Here is an 18,718-nt window from a genome sequence, read left to right as displayed (position 1 = left end):
AAATCCACTGAGGTGAATCAGCACACTAACAGCTCTGACACAGTTTATTACTCAACTAATCTGGAGGGTGAAATGAACAATACATTGTATTTGTTCTGACAGGGTTAGAATTACACTGGCTGCCAGGGGTTCTGGGCACTCCCATAACAAATCAGTGCCCCTCCCCAAAAGCAATAACGTGGCACCCCCATAGAATATTAATGTTGGTTCAGACCACTATTTTTCAGCCACCTGTATGAGTCAGTAACTCATTGGAACCATCCCTGATGATGACACCTACAGACAGTAGTTAAATTGTAATAATGTTATGATAAGAGGTGGTGCCTGATATGTTCCTTATCTGTCACTAAAATATTCCTTTTGAAGATGGCTATTACTACAGGAGAGACGAGAAGCAGTGTCCTAACAATAATGATGTAATATTGTCATACCAGACACCCTGTCTGCACAGTGTGGGAGATGTGGGCGGAGTTTAACACAAACAGGAAGTGCCAGGCGAGGCAACTGCCACAGATAAGGGCGGTCATGTTGTGGCAGGCCAGTCGCTTGTTCCACCCGTTTGTTTACTTTCCTGGGCGATGCCCTAGCTGCCCCGCGGGCACAGTGGAAAACGTGACTGAAGGTTCCTGCCTGTCTCGCTCGGGTCAATTAATCGCCCATTGGAGCGTCCAGCGAGTCCGCCGTCCTGGATACCCGCCCCCGTTGGAATGTGGCCGTGCGACGGTGACAGCGAAGTCCGGTCCGTTCCATCGCGTGTTGCTGCCTAGTTATAGTCTACGTTCCACTTGTGACAAACCCCATCAGGTTTACAGTCAGTCACATATATGGATGTCACGGTACTGCCCGGATTCAATGCCAACAGTGTGCGTATGTATGTATACACTATAATCAATAACAAGCTACTTTACAATATAGCTTGGACAGAGATGTTTGTAGATGGTTAGAAAATAGAGAAAAAGAAGGAAATTCCAACTCATCAGGTGCAGGACAGAAGAACGTATTCAAGAAAAAGATGACCTGACAAAGATCCAACTCGGATTGTGCGTCAGTTTAAATCGCCATTGAAACATACTAGAGTTGCGGACATACTGTAAGGTTCCCATAGTCCAACAGAAGTTGAGCGATTAGTATCAGACTTACGTCAGAGGTTATGCCTTAAATGCCCAATGCATCTGTTTTTATCTCAATATCAAATCATTTATGGGCAACAATTAAGTACCTTATTGTTATTTTTTTCAATTAAAATTGTAAAAAAAAATATAAAAAAATAGCTTCTTGGTAAAGACACATTTCTCAAGCAAGAATTTTGCTAGGACTATGGTAGGGGTCTGAGTGAGGGGCCTAAGCTTTATGGTAGGGATATGGAACCTCAAAACTAGCTGTTATTGTATTGGCGGAGAGGTTTAAAACTCTCTTTGTTATTGATCTATGGGTGGCAGGTAGCCTCAAGGTTAGTGTTGGGCCAGTAACCGAAAGGTCGCTGGTTCGAGTACCGGAGCCGACAAGGAGAAAAGTCTGTCACTGTGCCCTTGATACTTAACTCTAATTGCTTCAGGGGCACTGGCCGTGACCCTGGCCGTGACCCCACTCTCTGTGGGTGTTTCTCAGGGAGAGCTGGGATATGCAAGAAACACATTTCCATTATACACTTGTGTGTAACAGGAGAAATATAAGCACCCCCAAATTATTATAAAATATTGCCTGTCGCCAGGCAGTCCAAAACTCCATCTCACCTGAACAGGCAGAAATCACAGCCGGTCTTGTCAAACAGCTCTTACGTTAATACGGCATTATCACCATTTTCACAATTTCACACTATTATTCCAACCTCATAGTGTGGAAATACAGGTAACTACCAAAATAAATGAACCACCAACATAGTGTCATAATAGGGTGTTGGGCACCACGAGGCACCTGAACACCTCAATGTGCCTTGGCAAGTTGGCGTAGATTCTACAAGTGTCTGGAACTCTATAGGAGGGATGCTACACCATTCTTCCACCAAAAATTCCATAATTTGGTGTTTTGTTGATGGTGGTGGAAACCGCTGGTTCAGGCGCCGCTCCAGAATCTCCCATAAGTGTTCCATTGGGTTGAGATCTGATGACTGAGACAGCCAGGGCATATGGTTTACATTGTTTTCATGCTCATTAAACCATTCAGTGAACACTCGTGCCCTGTGGATGGGGGCTCCACTCCCATCAGGATAGACATGATTCACCATAGGTTGAAGGTGATCACTCAGAATGGCTGTGTATTAATTGACATTTACCTTGCCCTCTAAGGGATCGAGTGGACCTAAACCATGCTAGGAAAATGCACCCCACAGAGCCACCAGAACCTTCATTTACTCAAGGGTTTCCGTTATTTTGGCAGTTACCTGTATATATAAAACACAGGTAAATCACGTTTTTGACAGCACTGGGCCTTTAACACTCTTAATATGCCCCGCCTTTATTGATTTTCATCACATCAACTGATAGGTAAATTAGAACATCAGTGGTCATGAAGGAAATAGGAGGAAAGGAACCAGTTGAAGACTATTTGTTCCAGGATCCCAGTGTAAACCTTGACACCTGACTGCAGAACTCAACTCCCACTGACATCCTCCCCTCCATCTTTCTAATTGTTCTCCTGTTGTCCCCGCGTCAGGAAAATCCAAGGCTTCATTTAGCTTTCATCTGTTTTCTTTCACTTTCAATTTCACTGTCCTCAGAAAGGCAATTCAGCCGGAACGACTGTTGGAGGAGCTGTCATGCACATTGAAGAGGAGAGAATTGTATTTTGTGGCAAAATGGGTTGAGTGGAAAGATCTGATATGATCCCAAAACTCCTTTACATCAACAGACCCTGGCCTGCTACAGTCCTACATAGGAACATGTTATACACACAAAGATCTGATATGATCCCAAAACTCCTTTACATCAACAGACCCTGGCCTGCTACAGTCCTACATAGGAACATGTTATACACACAAAGATCTGATATGATCCCAAAACTCCTTTACATCAACAGACCCTGGCCTGCTACAGTCCTACATAGGAACATGTTATACACACAAAGATCTGATATGATCCCAAAACTCCTTTACATCAACAGACCCTGGCCTGCTACAGTCCTACATAGGAACATGTTATACACACAAAGATCTGATATGTTCCCAAAACTCCTTTACATCAACAGACCCTGGCCTGCTACAGTCCTACATAGGAACATGTTATACACACAAAGATCTGATATGATCCCAAAACTCCTTTACATCAACAGACCCTGGCCTGCTACAGTCCTACATAGGAACATGTTATGGACTGGTTTGATATTTGATTTGCATGATAAGGAGGCAGCAGATTCTCTCTCACACACACAAGCCTCTGTGGTGTCACGTCATCTGCAGTAGCACATTTAACTAGTCTATTTTTACTATTTGGCTGAATAGGTCTGCTATTTCTGGGCAGTAATGTGGGTTACATCTGCTGCGGAGAAGTGGGTTTCAAATGAACCTCTTAATTATCACATGATTAATGAATCATTACTGACCAACCACCAGATGTTTCTACTTCCTCTCTACCTGAGATGTTCTTCTGAAAAGAGTTGCTACTAATCAAACGAAGAGAGGGAGAGAGGTCCTTAGCTAGACTCCGGCTGGTAAATGTTCAACAACACGATTCCAGCCAACAGTCACCTCCCTTTGGAGGCAATTAGAGACTGTAGGAAATGTTTCTGCCTGGCTGCTGTGACTCTCAGACAGATTGTAACAGTAATAGGCTGCTTTGCTCTTCAAACTGACGGTGTTGAGCTAGATTGGGGAAGTAAGTAAGCGAGGAGTGATTGGAGGGCTTGTGATGTATTCAAGTGTGTGTGTGCGCCTATCTTTGTGTGTCCAGTATCTTATTTGTGTTTGTGTGATGTTAAGTGCGATCCAGTTACCTGTGATCAGTGGCTTTGACGTTGTCGTCGTAATGACTCCTGGTGGTATTTGTATTTATTATGGATCCCCATTAGTTCCTGCTAAGGCAGCAGATACTCTTCCTGGGGTTTATTATGGATCCCCATTAGTTCATGCTAAGGAAGCAGCTACTCTTCCTGGGGTTTATTATGAATCCCATTAGTTCCTGCTAAGGCAGCAGATACTCTTCCTGGGGTTTATTATGGATCCCCATTAGTTCCTGCTAAGGCAGCAGATACTCTTCCTGGGGTTTATTATGGATCCCATTAGTTCCTGCTAAGGCAGCAGATACTCTTCCTGGGGTTTATTATGGATCCCCATTAGTTCCTGCTAAGGAAGCAGCTACTCTTCCTGGGGTTTATTATGAATCCCATTAGTTCCTGCTAAGGAAGCAGCTACTCTTCCTGGGGTTTATTATGAATCCCATTAGTTCCTGCTAAGGCAGCAGATCTCTTCCTGGGGTTTATTATGGATCCCCATTGCTAAGGAAGCAGCTACTCTTCCTGGGGTTTATTATGGATCCCATTAGTTCCTGCTAAGGAAGCAGCTTCTCTTCCTGGGGTTTATTACGGATCCCCATTAGTTCCTGCTAAGGCAGCAGATACTCTTCCTGGGGTTTATTATGGATCCCCATTAGTTCCTGCTAAGGAAGCAGCTACTCTTCCTGGGGTTTATTATGGATCCCCATTAGTTCCTGCTAAGGCAGCAGCTACTCTTCCTGGGGTTTATTATGGATCCCCATTAGTTCCTGCTAAGGCAGCAGATACTCTTCCTGGGGTTTATTATGGATCCCCATTAGTTCCTGCTAAGGCAGCAGTTACTCTTCCTGGGGTTTATTATGGATCCCCATTAGTTCCTGCTAAGGCAGCAGCTACTCTTCCTGGGGTGTATTATGGATCCCCATTAGTTCCTGCTAAGGCAGCAGCTACTCTTCCTGGGGTTTATTATGGATCCTCATTAGTTCCTGCCAAGGCAGCAGCTACTCTTCCTGGGGTGTATTATGGATCCCCATTAGTTCCTGCTAAGGCAGCAGATGGGGTTTATTATGGATCCCCATTAGTTCCTGCTAAGGCAGCAGATACTCTTCCTGGGGTTTATTATGGAATCCCATTAGTTCCTGCTAAGGCAGCAGCTACTCTTCCTGGGGTTTATTATGGATCCCCATTAGTTCCTGCTAAGGCAGCAGCTACTCTTCCTGGGGTTTATTATGGATCCCCATTAGTTCCTGCTAAGGCAGCAGATACTCTTCCTGGGGTTTATTATGGATCCCCATTAGTTCCTGCTAAGGCAGCAGCTACTCTTCCTGGGGTTTATTATGGATCCCCATTAGTTCCTGCTAAGGCAGCAGATACTTTCCTGGGGTTTATTATGGATCCCCATTAGTTCCTGCTAAGGCAGCAGCTACTCTTCCTGGGGTTTATTATGGATCCCCATTAGTTCCTGCTAAGGCAGCAGCTACTCTTCCTGGGGTTTATTATGGATCCCCATTAGTTCCTGCTCAGCAGATACTCTTCCTGGGGTTTATTATGGATCCCCATTAGTTCCTGCTAAGGCAGCAGCTACTCTTCCTGGGGAAATTATGGATCCCCATTAGTTCCTGCTATTACCTGGATCCCCATTAGTTCCTGCTAAGGCAGCAGATACTCTTCCTGGGGTTTATTATGGATCCCCATTAGTTCCTGAGTGTGGAAATACAGGTAACTACCAAAATAAGGCAGCAGCTACTCTTCCTGGGGTTTATTATGGATCCCCATTAGTTCCTGCTAAGGCAGCAGCTACTCTTCCTGGGGTTTATTATGGATCCCCATTAGTTCCTGCTAAGGCAGCAGATACTCTTCCTGGGGTTTTGTTGATGGATCCCCATTAGTTCCTGCTAAGGAAGCAGCTACTCTTCCTGGGGTTTATTATGAATCCCATTAGTTCCTGCTAAGGAAACAGCTAAGAATCCCATTAGTTCCTGCTTCCTGGGGTTTATTATGGATCCCCATTAGTTCCCATGCTAAGGAAGCAGCTACTCTTCCTGGGGTTTATTATGGATCCCCATTAGTTCCTGCTAAGGAAGCAGCTACTCTTCCTGGGGTTTATTATGGATCCCCATTAGTTCCTGCTAAGGCAGCAGATACTCTTCCTGGGGTTTATTATGGATCCCCATTAGTTCCTGACTAAGCAGCTACTCTTCCTGGGGTTTGTGGATCCCCATTAGTTCCTGCTAAGGCAGCAGCTACTCTTCCTGGGGTTTATTATGGATCCCCATTAGTTCCTGCTAAGGCAGCAGATACTCTTCCTGGGGTTTATTATGGATCCCCATTAGTTCCTGCTAAGGCAGCAGTTACTCTTCCTGGGGTTTATTATGGATCCCCATTAGTTCCTGCTAAGGCAGCAGCTACTCTTCCTGGGGTGTATTATGGATCCCCATTAGTTCCCAAGGCAGCAGCTACTCTTCCTGGGGTTTATTATGGATCCTCATTAGTTCCTGCCAAGGCAGCAGCTACTCTTCCTGGGGTGTATCCTATGGATCCCCATTAGTTCCTGCTAAGGCAGCAGCTACTCTTCCTGGGTTTATTATGGATCCCCATTAGTTCCTGCTAAGGCAGCAGATACTCTTCCTGGGGTTTATTATGGATCCCCATTAGTTCCTGCTAAGGCAGCAGATACTCTTCCTGGGGTTTATTATGGATCCCATCCTGCAAGGCAGCAGCTTTAGTTTATTATGGATCCCCATTAGTTCCTGCTAAGGCAGCAGCTACTCTTCCTGGGGTTTATTATGGATCCCCATTAGTTCCTGCAAGGCAGCAGCTACTCTTCCTGGGGTTTATTATGGATCCCCATTGAGTTCTACTAATCAAACGAAGGCAGCAGATACTCTTCCTGGGGTTTCATTATGGATCCCCATTAGTTCCTGCAATTAGGCAGCAGCTTCTTCCTGGGGTTTATTATGGATCCCCATTAGTTCCTGCTAAGGCAGCTACTCTTCCTGGGGGATCCCCATTAGTTCCTGCTAAGGCAGCAGATACTCTTCCTGGGGTTTATTATGGATCCCCATTAGTTCCTGCTAAGGCAGCAGCTATCTTCCTGGGGTTTAATTATGGATCCCCATTAGTTCCTGCTAAGGCAGCAGATACTCTTCCTTTGGGTTTATTATGGATCCCCATTAGTTCCTGCTAAGGCAGCAGATACTCTTCCTGGGGTTTATTATGGATCCCCATTAGTTCCTGCTAAGGCAGCAGCTACTCTTCCTGGGGTTTATTATGGATCCCCATTAGTTCCTGCTAAGGCAGCAGCTACTCTTCCTGGGGTTTTATTATGGATCATGGATCCCCATTAGTTCCTGCTAAGGCAGCAGATACTCTTCCTGGGGTTTATTATGGATCCCCATTAGTTCCTGCTAAGGCAGCAGCTACTCTTCCTGGGGTTTATTATGGATCCCCATTAGTTCCTGCTAAGGCAGCAGATACTCTTCCTGGGGTTTATTATGGATCCCCATTAGTTCCTGCTAAGGCAGCAGATACTCTTCCTGGGGTTTATTATGGATCCCCATTAGTTCCTGCTAAGGCAGCAGCTACTCTTCCTGGGGTTTATTATGGATCCCCATTAGTTCCTGCTAAGGCAGCAGCTACTCTTCCTGGGGTTTATTATGGATCCCCATTAGTTCCTGCTAAGGCAGCAGCTACTCTTCCTGGGGTTTATTATGGATCCCCATTAGTTCCTGCTAAGACAGCAGCTACTCTTCCTGGGGTCCAGCAAAATTAAGGCAGTTATACAATTTAAAAAACATTACAATTCATTCATAGCAGATTTCACAACACACTAAGTGTGTGCCCTCAGGCCCCCACTCCACTACCACATATGTAGAACACAAAATCCATGTGTACGTGTGCGTATGTTATCGTGTCTGTATGCATGTGTCTGTGCCTATGTTGTGCTGCTTCACAGTCCCCATTAGGTGTATTTTGACCTGTTTTTAAATTTGATTCTACTGCTGCATTAGTTACCTGATGTGGAATACAGTTCCATGTCGTCATTTTAAATCTGATTCTACTGCTGCATTAGTTACCTGATGTGGAATACAGTTCCATGTCGTCATTTTAAATCTGATTCTACTGCTGCATTAGTTACCAATTGTAATTTTCCTAAGTCCGTCTTTGTGGCACCTGACCACACGACTGAACAGTAGTCCAGGTCGACCAAACTAGGGCCTGTAGGACCTGCCTTGTTGATAGTGTTGTTAAGAAAGTAGAGCAGCGCTTTATTATGGCCAGACTTCTCCCCATCTTAGCTACTGTTTTGACCATGACAGTTTACAATCCAGAGTTATTCCAAGCAGTTTAGTCACCTCAACTTGCACAATTTCCACATGATTTATTACAAGATTTAGTTGAGGTTTAGGGTTTAGGGTTTAGTGAATGATTTGTCCAGAATACAATGCTTTTAGTTTTTGAAATGTAAAGGACTAACTCATTCCTGTGGTGTCCTCGGTACAGGATCCACCCCATCTTCATCCCCATCGTGCCTTTCCTCATCAGGAACCACTGAGGAGATAGAGTTACGCAATTCAAACTCTGAGACATTAAAAACAACATACTGTAGAGTAAAGTACTGCACATGACTTAAATCACGACCGCTCTGAGATCGTTAGAGCAACACAGATTACGGGAATACTGACGTGTCTTGGAAGGCAGTTGAGAGATGGGCATGGCAGAATGGGAGGAAGATTTCATAACCCAGATATGTCAAATGCATCCTTCTCTCATCCGTTTAGCCGTAGCCAGCCATCCGTGGTCCAGTAGTCGGGCCTGTTTAGTCTAATCACATTGACTTCTTCCTCTGTCTTCCTCTCTGTGCGTGTGCGTGTGTGGATATGCATCCTGGCCTGACATCAATGTCTCTGCCACATCATCCATCTTACAGATGTAACAAGGGAAAAACAACGGCAAACAATTTCCGTTTATCTCAAGTCAAAGCACTCATACAGAACAGACTGAACAGAACAGACTGCCTTATTCTAAAGCCATCTCTCTCATCTTTCTTCTGTCTTCTCACCTCTTGATGGATCTTAAGCACTGATCTAGTATCAGCGTACCACAACCCAAACTATTAATTCTTAATCTATCGCCATCGTCATCCATTCTAAACCTCTTGGGCTAAATTCCCTGACAGACAGGGTTCTAAAGCAGAGACCACCCATTCCCTGACAGACAGGGGTCTAAAGCAGGGCCCACCCATTCCCTGACAGACTGGGGTCTAAAGCAGGGCCCACCCATTCCCTGACAGACAGGGGTCTAAAGCAGGGCCCACCCATTCCCTGACAGACAGGGGTCTAAAGCAGGGCCCACCCATTCCCTGACAGACTGGGGTCTAAAGCAGAGCCCACCCATTCCCTGACAGACTGGGGTCTAAAGCAGGGCCCAACCATTCCCTGACAGACAGGGGGTCTAAAGCAGGGCCCACCCATTCCCTGACAGACAGGGGTCTAAACCCATTCCCTGACAGGTGTCTAAAGCAGCCCACCCATTCCCTGACAGACTGGGTTCTAAAGCAGGGCCCACACATTCCCTGACAGACAGGGGTCTAAAGCAGAGACCACCCATTCCCTGACAGACAGGTGTTCTAAGACTGGGGTCAAAGCAGGGCCCACCCATTCCCTGACAGACCCACCCATTCCCTGACAGACAGACAGACTGGGGTCTAAAGCAGGGCCCACCCATTCCCCTGACAGACTGGGGTTCCCTGAAGACTGGGGTCAAAGCAGAGCCCACCCATTCCCTGACAGACTGGTGTCTAAAGCAGGGCCCACCCATTCCCTGACAGACTGGGGTCTAAAGCAGGGCCCACCCATTCCCTGACAGACTGGGGTCTAAAGCAGAGCCCACCCATTCCCTGACAGACTGGGGTCTAAAGCAGAGCCCACCCATTCCCTGACAGACAGGTCTAAAGCAGGGCCCACCCATTCCCTGACAGACAGGTCTAAAGCAGAGCCCACCCATTCCCTGACAGACTGGGGTCTAAAGCAGAGCCCACCCATTCCCTGACAGACTGGGGTCTAAAGCAGGGCCCACCCATTCCCTGACAGACTGGGGTCTAAAGCAGAGCCCACCCATTCCCTGACAGACAGGTCTAAAGCAGGGCCCACCCATTCCCTGACAGACTGGGGTCTCAGATGGCATCAATACACACACACACTGGCATACACAGACATCAATACACACATACACACAGGGCATCAATACACACACACTGGCATACACAGAGACACACATAGCATCAGTACACACACACTGGCGAACACAGAGAGACACAGGGAATCAATATACACACACTAGCATACACAGAGACACACATGGCATCAATACACATATACACACACTGGCATACACAGAGACACACATGGCATCAATACACACACTGCCATACACAGAGACACACATGGCATCAATACACACACCCACTGGGTAGTGGGCTCTTGGTTCAGAAGCTGACAGCTCTTTTCCCTGTCAGGAGAGTATTATCTACAACCCTCAGCAGGCTCAGTTAACTCTATTCAACCCTACACTACTGTCTCACTATAGCTGATACAACCTCAGTTAACTCTATTCAACTACACTGTCTCACTATAGTTGATAGAACCTCAGTTAACTCTATTCAACCCTACACTACTGTCTCACTATAGCTGATACAACCTCAGTTAACTCTATTCAACTACACTGTCTCACTATAGTTGATAGAACCTCAGTTAACTCTATTCAACCCTACACTACTGGCTCACTATAGCTGATACAACCTCAGTTAACTCTATTCAACTACACTGTCTCACTATAGCTGATACAACCTCAGTTAACTCTATTCAACTACACTGTCTCACTATAGTTGATAGAACCTCAGTTAACTCTATTCAACTACACTGTCTCACTATAGCTGATACAACCTCAGTTAACTCTATTCAACTACACTACTGTCTCACTATAGTTGATACAACCTCAGTTAACTCTATTCAATCCTACACTACTGTCTCACTATAGTTGATACAACCTCAGTTAACTCTATTCAACCCTACACTACTGTCTCACTATAGTTGATACAACCTCAGTTAACTCTATTCAACCCTACACTACTGTCTCACTATAGTTGATACAACCTCAGTTAACTCTATTCAATCCTACACTACTGTCTCACTATAGTTGATACAACCTCAGTTAACTCTATTCAATCCTACACTACTGTCTCACTATAGCTGATAGAACCTCAGTTAACTCTATTCAACCCTACACTACTGTCTCACTATAGCTGATACAACCTCAGTTAACTCTATTCAACTACACTACTGTCTCACTATAGTTGATACAACCTCAGTTAACTCTATTCAACCCTACACTACTGTCTCATTATAGTTGATAGAACCTCAGTTAACTCTATTCAACCCTACACTACTGTCTCACTATAGCTGATACAACCTCAGTTAACTCTATTCAACTACACTACTGTCTCACTATAGTTGATACAACCTCAGTTAACTCTATTCAACCCTACACTACTGTCTCATTATAGTTGATAGAACCTCAGTTAACTCTATTCAACCCTACACTACTGTCTCACTATAGCTGATACAACCTCAGTTAACTCTATTCAACTACACTACTGTCTCACTATAGTTGATACAACCTCAGTTAACTCTATTCAACTACACTACTGTCTCACTATAGCTGATACAACCTCAGTTAACTCTATTCAACTACACTACTGTCTCACTATAGCTGATACAACCTCAGTTAACTCTATTCAACCCTACACTACTGTCTCACTATAGCTGATACAACCTCAGTTAACTCTATTCAACTACACTACTGTCTCACTATAGCTGATACAACCTCAGTTAACTCTATTCAACCCTACACTACTGTCTCACTATAGCTGATACAACCTCAGTTAACTCTATTCAACTACACTGTCTCACTATAGCTGATACAACCTCAGTTAACTCTATTCAACCCTACACTACTGTCTCACTATAGTTGATACAACCTCAGTTAACTCTATTCAACTACACTACTGTCTCACTATAGCTGATACAACCTCAGTTAACTCTATTCAACCCTACACTACTGTCTCACTATAGCTGATACAACCTCAGTTAACTCTATTCAACTACACTACTGTCTCACTATAGTTGATACAACCTCAGTTAACTCTATTCAACCCTACACTACTGTCTCATTATAGTTGATACAACCTCAGTTAACTCTATTCAACCCTACACTACTGTCTCACTATAGCTGATACAACCTCAGTTAACTCTATTCAACTACACTACTGTCTCACTATAGTTGATACAACCTCAGTTAACTCTATTCAACCCTAACTGTCTATTCAACCCAGTTAACATTCAACCCTACACTGTCTCACTATAGCTGATACAACCTCAGTTAACTCTATTCAACCCTACACTACTGTCTCACTATAGTTGATACAACCTCAGTTAACTCTATTCAACTACACTACTGTCTCACTATAGTTGATACAACCTCAGTTAACTCTATTCAACTAACTACTGTCTACACTATATAGCTGATACAACCTCAGTTAACTCTATTCAACCCTACACTACTGTCTCACTATAGCTGATACAACCTCAGTTAACTCTATTCAACTACACTGTCTCACTATAGCTGATACAACCTCAGTTAACTCTATTCAACCCTACACTACTGTCTCACTATAGTTGATACAACCTCAGTTAACTCTATTCAACCCTACACTACTGTCTCACTATAGCTGATACAACCTCAGTTAACTCTATTCAACTACACTACTGTCTCACTATAGCTGATACAACCTCAGTTAACTCTATTCAACTACACTGTCTCACTATAGCTGATACAACCTCAGTTAACTCTATTCAACCCTACACTACTGTCTCACTATAGCTGATACAACCTCAGTTAACTCTATTCAACTACACTGTCTCACTATAGTTGATACAACCTCAGTTAACTCTATTCAACTACACTACTGTCTCACTATAGTTGATACAACCTCAGTTAACTCTATTCAACCCTACACTACTGTCTCACTATAGTTGATACAACCTCAGTTAACTCTATTCAACTACACTACTGAGTAATGAGCTCTGCACAAAGTGAGAGGGGGACAGTTAACGAGGGGCTGGTACTCCCACTACACACAAGTACACATACACATCCTTTACGATTGGCAGAGTTCTGTGCTTATTCCCAAACCCCCAAGGGTGCGAACAAGGGAATGCATGCACACACACACACCTCGCTCTCTCTCTCTCTCTCTCTCTCTCTCTCTCTCTCTCTCTCTCTCTCTGCACCAAACGCAGTGTGGAGCAGGGCTATTAGAACTGTACTCACACTGCTGATACCATTTTGTCTGGTCATCACAATGTTACATAAACCACTATATTAGCACCTCACATGGAAGATCCTGGTGATCAGCTAATGTTAGGGATAATGAGAGAGAGGGGGGGGGGGGTGTTGAGGGCTGTTATCTTCTTATCCTGATGAATATATATCACACTGTGCCTACGTTCTTATAATCATAGCTTATTGTATCCATATCATTTTCTGCTTAGTTATTACCTTTACCTGAACTGATCTGTTCTTACATTGGTTGTCTCTAGGTTCTAATGTCCATCTGTCTTATAGCAGTGCTAAGGTTTATCCCTCTCTCCACTCTTAGAGGAGATTCCTAATGTGTGTGTGTGTGTATAATGGGTGGCAGGATTACTTATAGATCTAGTTTGTGTACCCTCTTGACTTGGTTTTCTCTCTCTCTGTGCGTGTGTGTGTGTGTGGTGTGTGTGTGTCCAAGTGCATATTTTTAGGTGTGATTCGCCACAGCTCCACTATTAAAAGGATCTGGCTCAGTTCCTGTGCTTTGCATGGTTGGACACACACACACACACACACACACACACACACACAGACACACACACACACACACACACACACACACACACACAGACACACACACAGAGAGAGAGAAAAAAAGAGACAGGCTGTGAGAAACCCTAGAGACTTCCACAGAGGAATGTTTCATCAGATCTCTGACACCATGACCAGACTCGCGCGTCCGCCTTCGTTCATAAATAGATTTTGTCCCCCTACACCAAACGAGATCACGACATGCAGGTTGAAATATCAAAATATATTAATTTGGGGACAGGTTGAAAAGCATTAAACATTTATGTCAATTTAGCTAGCTTGCGGTTGCTAGCTAATTTGTCCTATTTAGCTAGATTGCTGTTGCTAGCTAATTTGTCCTGGGATATAAATGTTGACTTGTTATTTTACCTGAAATGCACAAGGTCCTCTACTCTGACAATGAATCCACACATAATACGGTCAACCTAATTGTTTCTAGTCATCTCTCCTCCTTCCAGGATTTTTCTTCTTTGGACTTTATGTGGTGATTGGCATCTAAACTTTCATAGACTGACTTTATCACGACTGACCGACCGACCTCCATTCATCTCAATCAGCTACGTGGGTATAACCAATGAGGAGATGGCATGTGGGTATCTGCTTCTATAAACTAATGAGGAGATGGGAGAGGCAGGACTTGCACCGCGTTCAGCGTCACAAATAGAACTGACTTCTATTTTAGAGCTTGGCAACGCAGATGCTCGCGAGCGAGCAGTGTGGGTGCAATGATTGAATAACATGTACTGTATGTGTACCTTCTTTTGCAACGCTCGCGCACGCGACACGGGCCGTGTGGTCAGCATGTGAGACTTCACCCTCCAAGGTGCATGGTGTCTGGCAGACCAATTGACCCTTTGCTAAGCCCCGCCCCAACATTTTTTGGCAACCAATCGCAGCACTCCAATGGATAGCAACTGTCGTTGAGTCCTACGCCTCGGACAAGCTCACGTTTAAATCTCATGAAAGCCAGTGAGGCCTGTGGCAAAAAGTGACCGTTTTCTTCGAAAAAGGTTAACCCTAAACCTAACTAACTGAACAGTGGACCAGGAGTATCCTACTTGCAACTGTGATTCCTGAAATGCAGAGCCAGTTGATGGAGTATTTTTACAATTCCTGCTGCCGAAAGGATACTATACTTTTGTTATATTGTTTGAGCTAGAGCACTCAGCACTGATTAGTTAGCTCTGAGCACTCTGATTGAGCACATACTAGAGCAATATAATGATATTGCACTATACCAGCTAGCACTACTTAATATAACACTTGTTTTACTAGAGCACTAAGTTAAGAGCACTATACCAGAGCACTATACCAGTTAGCAATGTTATGAACTACAGAGCACTTTCATCTGCTGAGCACTATACCAGAGCACTCAGGATACTATACCAGAGCACACTATATACTAGAGCACTATACTAGAGCACTATACTAGAGCACTATACTAGAGCACTATACTAGAGCACTATACTAGAGCACTATACTAGAGCACTATACCAGAGCACTATACCAGAGCACTATACTAGAGCACTATACTAGAGCACTATACTAGAGCACTATACTAGAGCACTATACTAGAGCACTATACCAGAGCACTATACCAGAGCACTATACTAGAGCACTATACTAGAGCACTATACTAGAGCACTAGTTAGCTCCAAAAGAGGTTATAGCTTTGACTGCATGCTGACAGTGAATTCAGAGCCATTCAGTGACTAGCTACAAGACAAACATCATTTTACCAGGTTCCTGTGAAGCACTTGTAATTAAAGTCCATCACAACATACTGTACCCAAGAGTTTCCTGATGGAGAAATTTGTGTTTCATTTCACTGTGTATTAGAAACACAGCGTGAGATCATTGTGATGGGATTTCGCCAGTGGTTGATCAGGCAGTATAATTCTGCTCTCACTTCTGCCAGCATACACTATTTAATCTCCATCACTGTCATACACACACACACACACACACACACACACACACACACACACACGCACACGCACATATGGAGCTTAGAGTGATGAGAAATCGAAGCCGGTAGGATAGGAGGGTGAAGAGAGACAGACAGTCATATTAGGTTTCATTAAAACTGGATATAGCTACAATACCTCATCCTCCAATTTCCTGCCCTTCCCACTCTTTCTCAATGCAATCAGAATATTGCATCACTGTGCATAGGCTTATTGGGTTAGTTTTGTAGACTTCATACTAATTGGGGTTATGTTGCATTCTCTAAATATATATTTCAATGAGTATTAGTAGTAACCTTGGGTGATGAAATGTGTGTATGTTTGCCTGATCAACAGTCTACTCCCTCAATTTACATTTTGGACCAAACAAACACATGAGCCTCGTGATGCACAGGATGGCAACGGCTAATCAGGGTTACCGTGGTAACACAGTGGTGGCATGTTAGCCGACGATGTCGGGTCTAACGCTGGGTTCAAGTCATTTCCCCCGAGCTGCCGTGCTTCAAAGTAGAAACACAAACAGGCTAAACCACGCAGTTTATTAAAACATGTGGGTTGAATCACCTCGGGGTTGCTTCATTCGTGGTCTATTTGTGATTGAAGGGATTGACCATACTGTACTGCATTTCTGACCCCGGCTGACCTCCACGGTCTGAATTGCCATTGGTGCTTTTAAGAGCATCTAAATGAAATCAGCCACGGTTAAAATCACATGGTTGATGTGAAAATAGATCTAGCTATATATATGTGTAAAACCACTAATCAATCCAACCATTGAAATTACATTGGTTCAAGGCCTCCCGAGTGGCGCAGTGGTCTAAGGCACTGCATCGCAGTGATTCTGGGTTCAAGTCCAGAATCTGTGGCAGCCAGCCGCGACCGGGAGACCCATGGAGCGGTGCACAATTGACCCAGTGTCATCTGGGTTAGGGTAGGCTTTGGCCGGCAGGGATGTCCCTGTCCCATCGCACACCAGCAACTCCTGTGGTGGGCCGGGTGCAGTGCACGCTGAGACGGTCGCCAGGTGTACGGTGTTTCCTCCGACACATTGGTGCGGCTGGCTTCCGGGTTAATTGGGCAATGTGTCAAGAAGCAGTGCGGCTTGGTTGGGTTGTGTTTCGGAGGAACGGATGGTTCTCGACCTTCGCCTCTCCCGAGTCTGTACGGGAGTTGCAGCGATGAAACCAGACTGTAACTACCAATTGGGATACCAGGAAATTGGGGAGAAAAAGGGCTAAAAAATAAATAAATTATACATTGGTTCTGCTATAAGTCCTACGGCTGTGTTGTATGGTATCTACAGTGCCACTGTATCATATGCAGGTAGTTATGGAGTGTGTATGGTTTAGGCCATTAGTGTTGATGATAATGGTAATGTAGGGACAGGTAAAGGGGTCATCTGTTTGGGGGGGAAATGAGTGGAGATGGGGATCTAAAGCATTGGGTTTAAAGAGACTCATTTATCATCCCCCACACCTCCTCAGCCACAACCCCCCTTCTCCTCCTTTACTCCAGCCTTTCTTTACCCCCTCCTCCACTTCCCTCTTATCTCATTGACCTTGCTTTGCTCTCTGCAGCTGGAGTGTGTCTTTGAAAGGGATGAGATTGGCATAGTGTTACCGTACACACACACACACACACACACAGACCCGTCAAGGACGAAGGTGACACAACAAACGTATTCTGAATCAATGGAAGCTCATTGGGTTTGGTTATGATCTGCACGTCTCCAACATTGAAATGCTGTGCCTTACTTACACCTCTCTGAAACAGAAGGCTTTGACGGGTGGACATTCTCCTTCATACCCGAGGGAGAGGCGATAATGTATTATAGTACCGAGTGTCCTGCACTCTTTTCACATTTGAGTCTCCGCTGGGGGTGATTGGCGACGTAGGAGGTTCACTTGTTTTGTCGCTGCAGGATTCTGCACAAGACAAATGCATAGATTGTATCTGCACTGGAACAGAAGGAAATAGCAGAGTTCTCTCCCTCCCCAGTTTGATAATCACCAGCATCATCCTTACAGAGACATTTTAGCCCTCCACAACCACCCCTACAGGAGGAGGGAAGGAGGGTGGATGGATGGCTGGAGGGAGGGAGGGTAGACAGGGAGAGGGGGAGCCTAAATGACGAGGCGCATGTTCAGCATCCATGAACAGGGGATGTGGAGGAGAAAGGAGCGGATGGTCCCATAGGATTGGGGTTTGCTGTTGGAATACTGATACAGAGTATTCCCTCCTACACTCTTAGAACAAAAAAGGTGCTATTTAAAACCTTCTTCGGATGTCCCAATAGGATAACCCTTTGAGGAACCCTTTTTGGATCCATTCTATTTAGAACCCTTTCCACTGAGGGTTCTACCTGAAACCAAAAATGGTTTCTCCTATGGGGACAGCCGAATAACCTTTTTGTACTTTCCATCCAACCGGTTGACTTTATCTGCACACTGTCTGTCACACCGTGCAGAAACCGGGCCGGAGCACAAGACAGTCATAATACAACACAACACAGTCATAATACAACACAACACAGTCATAATACAACACAACACAGTCATAATACAACACAACACAGTCATAATACAACACAGTCATAATACAACACAGTCATAATCATAACACAACACAGTCATAATACAACACAACACAGTCATAATACAACACAGTCATAATACAACACAACACAGTCATAATACAACACAGTCATAATACAACACAACACAACACAGTCATAATACAACACAACACAGTCATAATACAACACAGTCATAATACAATACAATACAACACAACACAACACAGTCATAATACAACACAACACAGTCATAATACAACACAACACAGTCATAATAGTAACTAAACAG

At 44.4% G+C, this 18,718-nt stretch overlaps 1 protein-coding gene and 1 pseudogene across 1 annotated transcript in view; one reads left to right on the top strand and one right to left on the bottom strand.

The window, feature by feature from the left end:
- LOC115121791 (proline-rich transmembrane protein 4-like) overlaps positions 1-18,718 on the bottom strand; it is a 47,606-nt gene that overhangs the window by 8,045 nt on the left and 20,843 nt on the right. The window lies entirely within an intron of this gene.
- The window catches only part of LOC115124634 (uncharacterized), a 57,617-nt pseudogene continuing 39,492 nt past the window's right edge, over positions 594-18,718 (top strand).

The sequence above is a fragment of the Oncorhynchus nerka genome, linkage group LG8 (genome assembly GCF_034236695.1).
Source record: "Oncorhynchus nerka isolate Pitt River linkage group LG8, Oner_Uvic_2.0, whole genome shotgun sequence".
Taxonomy (NCBI): Eukaryota; Metazoa; Chordata; class Actinopteri; order Salmoniformes; family Salmonidae; genus Oncorhynchus; species Oncorhynchus nerka.
The sequence above is the reverse complement of the archived record's forward strand: the minus strand, read 5'-3'. Positions and strand labels throughout refer to the sequence as shown.